This window comes from Rhinopithecus bieti, unplaced genomic scaffold, assembly GCF_001698545.2.
Source record: "Rhinopithecus bieti isolate Rb0 unplaced genomic scaffold, ASM169854v2 scaffold_19459, whole genome shotgun sequence".
Lineage (NCBI taxonomy): Eukaryota > Metazoa > Chordata > Mammalia > Primates > Cercopithecidae > Rhinopithecus > Rhinopithecus bieti.
This window is the reverse complement of record NW_016809864.1, coordinates 1,638,702-1,648,004: the sequence shown is the minus strand read 5'-3', so window position 1 is coordinate 1,648,004 and position 9,303 is coordinate 1,638,702.

Genomic DNA, 9,303 nt, shown 5'->3' with positions numbered 1-9,303 from the left:
TCATTCGAAGTTCACTGAAGCATACAGCACCCGTGCATCGGCGATTACTTCTGAGGGACTCAAACCTCAGCCTTGCAAAACAGCAACACTTGAGTGAACCCAGCTGGAGATAAAGGAAGTGTGAGTCAGCCCAAGAATTTCTTTTAAAAGGCCGAGTGAAGGAGGCCACAGCTGCTGGACTGGGAGACAGAATTTGCATGAGCCTGGGGCTGGGCTCTGGGCGTCAACCCACAGATGTCCTCAGGGATCTGTGAGCAGAGAGGCCTGGCTGCAAAGGGTCTGGAGGACAGCCCTTCTGCTAAGGTGTCTGCTCCCAGGGCAGAGGGCATGGGGGAGCTGGAGGAAGCTGGGCTCCAGGAGGGGCGGCCAGGTAAGTCCTTGGGCCAGTAAGGAAAAGTCCAACAATATTGTACAAATATTACCTCTGAGCCACACCACTACCCTGCCAGGAGGTTTAATGTGGTCCCATTTTACAGAGGGGAAGACTGAGTCTGATTTCTTCACTCAACAACTGCTCACTGAATGCCTGGGATGCAGCGGGGAACAAAACCAACAAAGAACTGCTTTTATAGAGTTTATAATCTGGTGAAGGATGGGGAGAGAGCAAGAGACAGTTTCGGATGCTGAGCATATGCGGATGAAGAAAATAAACCAGGAGGGATGGGGAGAGGGGCTTATCTGCGCAGGCACCCTCAGCTGAGACCTGAATGACGAGAAGGGGCTGGTGGCCTGGGAAGGGCACTCCCACAGAGGGAATGACGAATGCTAAGGCCCTGAAGCAGGAGTGACCTTGTGTGTATGAGGAACAGAAAGGCCAGTGTGGGTGTGCAGTGATGGGGGAGAAGTCAGTGATGCAGTCAAGAGGTCGGTGAGGCAAGATCAGGTAAAGACTCACAGACCACTTAAAGGAATTTGGATTTTGTTCTAAATGCATCAGGATTGCGCATTTTCGGGGTGGGGGGATGGGGTGGGGGGAGAGAGAGAGAGAGAGGAGTCTGGGTGCACTGGCTCATGTCTGTAATCTCAGCACTTTAGGAGGCCAAAGTGGGAGGATCACTTGAGGTCAGGAGATCGAGACCAGCCTGGCCAACATGGCAAAACCCTGTCTCTACTAAAATACAAAATTAGCCGGGCGTGGTGGTGAGTGGCCTATAATCCCATCTACTTGACAGGGTGGGACAGGAGAATCACTTGAACCCGGGAGGTGTTTGCACTCCAGCCTGGGCAACAGGGGAATATTCCATCTCAAAAAATAAATAAATAAAAGAGAGAAAGAGAGAAAAGAGAGAGACATGATCCGGTTTTCATTTTCAGTAGACGCCCCTGGCTGCTACATGGAGACTGGGTTGTGGGGCAGAGGAGTGGAGAGACTAGCCAGGAAGCTGCAGCTGTGCTTTCACTCTGCTCCTCACAGCCCGATGAGGGGAGACAAAGACAGAAGTCAAGGATGGACTTGGTTTGGGGCTTGAACAACTGGGTCCATGCAGATGTCCTTGCCCGAGACAAGGATAGTTTGAGCCAGGGCACCCAGCCGGAGCTTTCCCCTGTGCCACCCACCCCACAGAAGGCCCGGAGTGTTCATGCCGGCATCAAGGACCTCCACGCCCCTCCCTCCTCTTGCCTCTCCATTTTGACCTCACACTGCTCCCCACAGCCACAGAGCTCTTCCCCTCTCTCCTGACATGCCATGCTTGGTCCCAGCTCCAGACCTTTGCTCACGCTGCTCCTGCCTGAGCGCCCTTTCTCCCTCCTCCCTTGGCCTGAGTGGAGGCCTGAGAAAGGCTTTATAGAGCAGTGGCTCTCAAGCTGGCACCTGCCTGGATTTGAATTCCAGCGCAACCACCTCCTAGCATGTGATCCTAAGCACGTTCCTTAACAGGACTTAATTTCTTCATCTGCTAAATAAGAGTGAAAACGTAAGTGCTGACCACGTGGGGTAGTTGCAGGATTAAAGAAGAAGCACTCATTCGTTTCACTCTGGGAACAAGAGAAATGTCAACCATGGTTAGCCAGTGTTGTTTCAGGTACAGAAATGGCCTGAGGGGCTGGGCACGGGCGCCCACGCCTGTAATCCCAGCACTTTGGGAGGCTGAGGCAGGAGGATTACTTGGGCTCAGGAATTCGAGACCAGGCTGGGCAACATAGGGAAACCCTGTTTCTAAAAAAAAAATTAAAATTAGCCAGGTATGGTGGTGCACACCTGTGGTCCCAGCTACTCTGGAGGCTGAGGTAGGAGAATCACTTGAGCCTGAGAGATCGAAGCTGCAGTAAGTGGTGACTACACCACTGCACTCCACCTGGGCAACAGGGCAAGACCCTGTCTCAAAATATAAAATATAAAATATAAAATTTTAAAAGCATGGGGAAGCAACCGCTCTTTACTATCTCATATGGCTCCATGGAAAGTGAAAAGGCTCTGGCCCACAGGGAGGGCTGTCTCCTTCATGGCCAAGTCTCCGGAGCCTCCCAGTGTCTACCCACTGGGCAGAGGAACGACCACAAGCACGCAATCATCCCTGCCCCTACAAGGACTTCCTACTCAGCTTTTACAGGAAGGGACCCGAAGCCTAGAGTGACACTGTGGATACGCCATGGGTGGTTCCTTCCCAAGTCTTTCTGGCCAGCAGGGCCCTGGTGACACCTGAGATTCTGGGTAGAGACTCATGTTTTGTGTGAAATGCAACAGGGACTCTTTGGAGGGTTTTCAGAGAGACAGAGGAGAGGCATGATCTGATTTTCACTTTCAGTACAATGAAGGTGAACCCACATTTCCCAGGGCAAGTCTACCCTGGCCAGTCCTAGTAATGTGACTTCCCTCAGACTCCCATGGGTGGCTTCAGGCCAAAATGCCAGGGATGGTAGGGCCTGCAGCCGGCTGGGGCCAGGTGTCCTGCTTTCACCTACATCCCCTCTACACCCTGCAGCCAGAGGCTTGAAAAGGGGAAGCCATAGGTCAGACCAAGCCTAGGCTGTGGTGCCCACCGCCACTGCTGTGGGATGTCTGCTGGAAAATGACACCATGAGGTTTACAGGAATTGGAACCTCTGACTAGCACTGAATGTGAAAGCAAGACTCACACACATGCACACTCAGGCAAATGCAGACACAAGCAGACACACGGAGCAGACACAAGCAGCACATTCGCTTGCATACACATAAGCATATGTACATGCATATACGCACACATGCACATGCATGACTGCATACACACGTGTGCATACACTCCTCCACTCATGCAGACACTCAGGCGCAGGCACACAGACGCAAAGGCTCCCAGACCCCTCTCACGTGGTCTGCCCACTTACAGCTGTAGGCTTGTTCTCCCTGGACCTCGGGCCCACAGACATTCCCAGCTCCTGCCTAGAGATACACCCATTTTCCACCAGTGGAAACACACACACTCACACACATCCAAGAGCCCAGGCCCATGGCCTCCAAGCAGCCCCACATACACAACAGAGCTGCTTGTACATGGGCACCATCTCACAAGCCTGCCAGACCACACAGTTGTGCACACATGCACATGAGCGCACACCAACATCCCTTGTCTCTCTTTCTCTCTCTCTCAGAGTTCACAGAGGTCAGCCTTAGAAACAGAGAACACCTTGCTCAGCCCACTCTGACTGCAGCCAGTGGGCACTTTCTGGGCCCCTTGCTGCCCCAGCCTTACCCGGCATCAAAGTCCACACTCCTGGATTTCACTGAAGTGTGCCCTCGGCCTGGAACACCCTTCTGCCTGCTCTTTCCCCTGTCCCAACAGGCCAAATCGCCAGCTCTCCCCTGCCCGTCCAACCAGGAAGTTCCCAGCAGTCACAGGGCACTAAAGTGTGGGGGGACCTGGGCCAGCTTGTGCTCCTCCACAAAAGTCTTAACCTCTCTGGACCTCAGAGTCCTCATTACTAAAATGAAGGTCATTATCAGCATCAGATCAACTCTATTTCCTTGGGAGGGGTTTCATGTCCAGCCAGGCACATAGTAGGGGCTCAGGAAAAAGCTCGTTAAAAGAATAACAATGGGCCTGGCATGGTGGTTCACACCTGTAATCCCAGCATTTTGGGAGACCAAGGAGGGAGGACTGCTTGAGCCCAGGAGTTCGAGATCAACCTGGGCAACATAGTAAGACTGTCTCTATAAATAAAGTAAAATAAAATAGGGCAGGCATGGCAGCTCACACCTGTGATCCCAGCCCTTTGGGAGGCCAAGGCGGGCGGATCACTTGAGGTCATGAGTCTGAGACCACCCTGGCCAACATGGTGAAACTCTGTCTCTACCAAAAACACAAAAATTAGCTGGGCATGGTGGTGGGCGCCTGTAATCCCAGCTACTTGGGAGGTTGAGGCATGAAAATTGCTCAAACCCACAACAGGGAGGTTGCAGTGAGCCGAGATCGTGCCATTGCACTCCAGCCCGGTTGACAGAGCGAGACTCTGGCTCAAAAAAAATAATAATAAAATAAAATAATTTGAAATTTGAAATGCTCAGCATACCATGTTTGTAATCCCAGCACTCNTGGGGTGGGGGGAGAGAGAGAGAGAGAGGAGTCTGGGTGCACTGGCTCATGTCTGTAATCTCAGCACTTTAGGAGGCCAAAGTGGGAGGATCACTTGAGGTCAGGAGATCGAGACCAGCCTGGCCAACATGGCAAAACCCTGTCTCTACTAAAAATACAAAAATTAGCCGGGCGTGGTGGTGAGTGGCCTATAATCCCATCTACTTGACAGGGTGGGACAGGAGAATCACTTGAACCCGGGAGGTGTTTGCACTCCAGCCTGGGCAACAGGGGAATATTCCATCTCAAAAAATAAATAAATAAAAGAGAGAAAGAGAGAAAAAGAGAGAGACATGATCCGGTTTTCATTTTCAGTAGACGCCCCTGGCTGCTACATGGAGACTGGGTTGTGGGGGCAGAGGAGTGGAGAGACTAGCCAGGAAGCTGCAGCTGTGCTTTCACTCTGCTCCTCACAGCCCGATGAGGGGAGACAAAGACAGAAGTCAAGGATGGACTTGGTTTGGGGCTTGAACAACTGGGTCCATGCAGATGTCCTTGCCCGAGACAAGGATAGTTTGAGCCAGGGCACCCAGCCGGAGCTTTCCCCTGTGCCACCCACCCCACAGAAGGCCCGGAGTGTTCATGCCGGCATCAAGGACCTCCACGCCCCTCCCTCCTCTTGCCTCTCCATTTTGACCTCACACTGCTCCCCACAGCCACAGAGCTCTTCCCCCTCTCTCCTGACATGCCATGCTTGGTCCCAGCTCCAGACCTTTGCTCACGCTGCTCCTGCCTGAGCGCCCTTTCTCCCTCCTCCCTTGGCCTGAGTGGAGGCCTGAGAAAGGCTTTATAGAGCAGTGGCTCTCAAGCTGGCACCTGCCTGGATTTGAATTCCAGCGCAACCACCTCCTAGCATGTGATCCTAAGCACGTTCCTTAACAGGACTTAATTTCTTCATCTGCTAAATAAGAGTGAAAACGTAAGTGCTGACCACGTGGGGGTAGTTGCAGGATTAAAGAAGAAGCACTCATTCGTTTCACTCTGGGAACAAGAGAAATGTCAACCATGGTTAGCCAGTGTTGTTTCAGGTACAGAAATGGCCTGAGGGGCTGGGCACGGGCGCCCACGCCTGTAATCCCAGCACTTTGGGAGGCTGAGGCAGGAGGATTACTTGGGCTCAGGAATTCGAGACCAGGCTGGGCAACATAGGGAAACCCTGTTTCTAAAAAAAAAATTAAAAATTAGCCAGGTATGGTGGTGCACACCTGTGGTCCCAGCTACTCTGGAGGCTGAGGTAGGAGAATCACTTGAGCCTGAGAGATCGAAGCTGCAGTAAGTGGTGACTACACCACTGCACTCCACCTGGGCAACAGGGCAAGACCCTGTCTCAAAATATAAAATATAAAATATAAAATTTTTAAAAGCATGGGGAAGCAACCGCTCTTTACTATCTCATATGGCTCCATGGAAAGTGAAAAGGCTCTGGCCCACAGGGAGGGCTGTCTCCTTCATGGCCAAGTCTCCGGAGCCTCCCAGTGTCTACCCACTGGGCAGAGGAACGACCACAAGCACGCAATCATCCCTGCCCCCTACAAGGACTTCCTACTCAGCTTTTACAGGAAGGGACCCGAAGCCTAGAGTGACACTGTGGATACGCCATGGGTGGTTCCTTCCCAAGTCTTTCTGGCCAGCAGGGCCCTGGTGACACCTGAGATTCTGGGTAGAGACTCATGTTTTGTGTGAAATGCAACAGGGACTCTTTGGAGGGTTTTCAGAGAGACAGAGGAGAGGCATGATCTGATTTTCACTTTCAGTACAATGAAGGTGAACCCACATTTCCCAGGGCAAGTCTACCCTGGCCAGTCCTAGTAATGTGACTTCCCTCAGACTCCCATGGGTGGCTTCAGGCCAAAAATGCCAGGGATGGTAGGGCCTGCAGCCGGCTGGGGGCCAGGTGTCCTGCTTTCACCTACATCCCCTCTACACCCTGCAGCCAGAGGCTTGAAAAGGGGAAGCCATAGGTCAGACCAAGCCTAGGCTGTGGTGCCCACCGCCACTGCTGTGGGATGTCTGCTGGAAAATGACACCATGAGGTTTACAGGAATTGGAACCTCTGACTAGCACTGAATGTGAAAGCAAGACTCACACACATGCACACTCAGGCAAATGCAGACACAAGCAGACACACGGAGCAGACACAAGCAGCACATTCGCTTGCATACACATAAGCATATGTACATGCATATACGCACACATGCACATGCATGACTGCATACACACGTGTGCATACACTCCTCCACTCATGCAGACACTCAGGCGCAGGCACACAGACGCAAAGGCTCCCAGACCCCTCTCACGTGGTCTGCCCACTTACAGCTGTAGGCTTGTTCTCCCTGGACCTCGGGCCCACAGACATTCCCAGCTCCTGCCTAGAGATACACCCATTTTCCACCAGTGGAAACACACACACTCACACACATCCAAGAGCCCAGGCCCATGGCCTCCAAGCAGCCCCACATACACAACAGAGCTGCTTGTACATGGGCACCATCTCACAAGCCTGCCAGACCACACAGTTGTGCACACATGCACATGAGCGCACACCAACATCCCTTGTCTCTCTTTCTCTCTCTCTCAGAGTTCACAGAGGTCAGCCTTAGAAACAGAGAACACCTTGCTCAGCCCACTCTGACTGCAGCCAGTGGGCACTTTCTGGGCCCCTTGCTGCCCCAGCCTTACCCGGCATCAAAGTCCACACTCCTGGATTTCACTGAAGTGTGCCCTCGGCCTGGAACACCCTTCTGCCTGCTCTTTCCCCTGTCCCAACAGGCCAAATCGCCAGCTCTCCCCTGCCCGTCCAACCAGGAAGTTCCCAGCAGTCACAGGGCACTAAAGTGTGGGGGGACCTGGGCCAGCTTGTGCTCCTCCACAAAAGTCTTAACCTCTCTGGACCTCAGAGTCCTCATTACTAAAATGAAGGTCATTATCAGCATCAGATCAACTCTATTTCCTTGGGAGGGGTTTCATGTCCAGCCAGGCACATAGTAGGGGCTCAGGAAAAGCTCGTTAAAAGAATAACAATGGGCCTGGCATGGTGGTTCACACCTGTAATCCCAGCATTTTGGGAGACCAAGGAGGGAGGACTGCTTGAGCCCAGGAGTTCGAGATCAACCTGGGCAACATAGTAAGACTGTCTCTATAAATAAAGTAAAATAAAATAGGGCAGGCATGGCAGCTCACACCTGTGATCCCAGCCCTTTGGGAGGCCAAGGCGGGCGGATCACTTGAGGTCATGAGTCTGAGACCACCCTGGCCAACATGGTGAAACTCTGTCTCTACCAAAACACAAAATTAGCTGGGCATGGTGGTGGGCGCCTGTAATCCCAGCTACTTGGGAGGTTGAGGCATGAAAATTGCTCAAACCCACAACAGGGAGGTTGCAGTGAGCCGAGATCGTGCCATTGCACTCCAGCCCGGTTGACAGAGCGAGACTCTGGCTCAAAAAAAATAATAATAAAATAAAATAATTTGAAATTTGAAATGCTCAGCATACCATGTTTGTAATCCCAGCACTCTGGGAGGCCAAAGTGAGGGTACTGCTTGAGCCTAGGAGTTGAGACCAGCTTGAACAATAAGCAAGACTTCATCTATACAAATAATAATAATAAACTTAGTTGGGTGTGGTGGCATGAGCCTGTAGTCCCAGCTACTTGGGAGCCTGGGCAGTCAAGGCTGTAGTGAGCCATGATTGCATCACTGCATTCCAGCCTGGGCAACACAGCAAGACCCCATCTCGATAGATAGATAGATAGATAGATAGACAGATAGATAGATAGATAGATAGATAATAAACCAATGACAATGAAGTCCACGACAGACTGAGACCTTGCCATGTTTAAAGAACCCTGGGAACCCTCCCAGCAAACCTAGCAGGTGAGAGGGCTCCCATCTCCCAGAAGAAACAGGCCCAGAGGGCAACAATGTCTTGTTCAAGGTCACTGGGGTCTGCAGCAGAGCTCATGCCTCTTGATCCCAGCCCAGTGCATCAGTCAAGGGAGGCAGCTCCAGGTGTAAACTTGCCGGGGCCTGCCCAGTGCAGTTCTGGGAGGCCCCCGGCCCACTGCACTCCCCACAGGTACTGAGGGGTCCCTGGCCAGCTGGTGTCAGGGACCAGTGAGCAGGGGACCCAGGAGCTGCATGGTGGGCACAGAGGTGAAGACATAGAGGCCCAGAGAGGGGAGGGGTTTTACCCAGGGTGTCAGTTTCCTGAGGCTGCAAGTAACAAGTCATGAACTCAGTGGCTTCAAACAATAGAACTTGATTCTCTTACAGTTCTGGAGGCCAGAAGTCTGAAGTCAAGGCTTCAGCAGGGCCCTGCTTCTTACAGCTTCTGGTGGCTCCAGGCATTCCTTGGCTTGGAACTGTGTGATTCCAGCCTCTGCCTCCATCTGCACAGGGCCTCCTCCCCTCCATGTCTATGTCCCAGATCTCCCTCTGCCTCTCTCTTCCAGGGACACCTCACATTGGATTTGGGGTCCACCCATGTTCTCCTTTCCAGATCCTCAGATCCTTAATTTAATCACATCTGCAAAGACCCTTCTTCTAAATAAGGTCACAGTCACAGGTTCTGGGGGTTTAGAACGTGGATTTATCTCTTTGAGAACACTTTTAATCCACTACACCTGGAAAGCCAGCAGCAGTGCCAGGCACAGCTCTCCCCTCATCCCAGCTTTGATCTGAGATCTCATTAAAAAGACCAGGGCTGGGCCAACAGAGAGCCAGGAGCCTCCTGGCCTGGCCTGGAATCCTGGCCT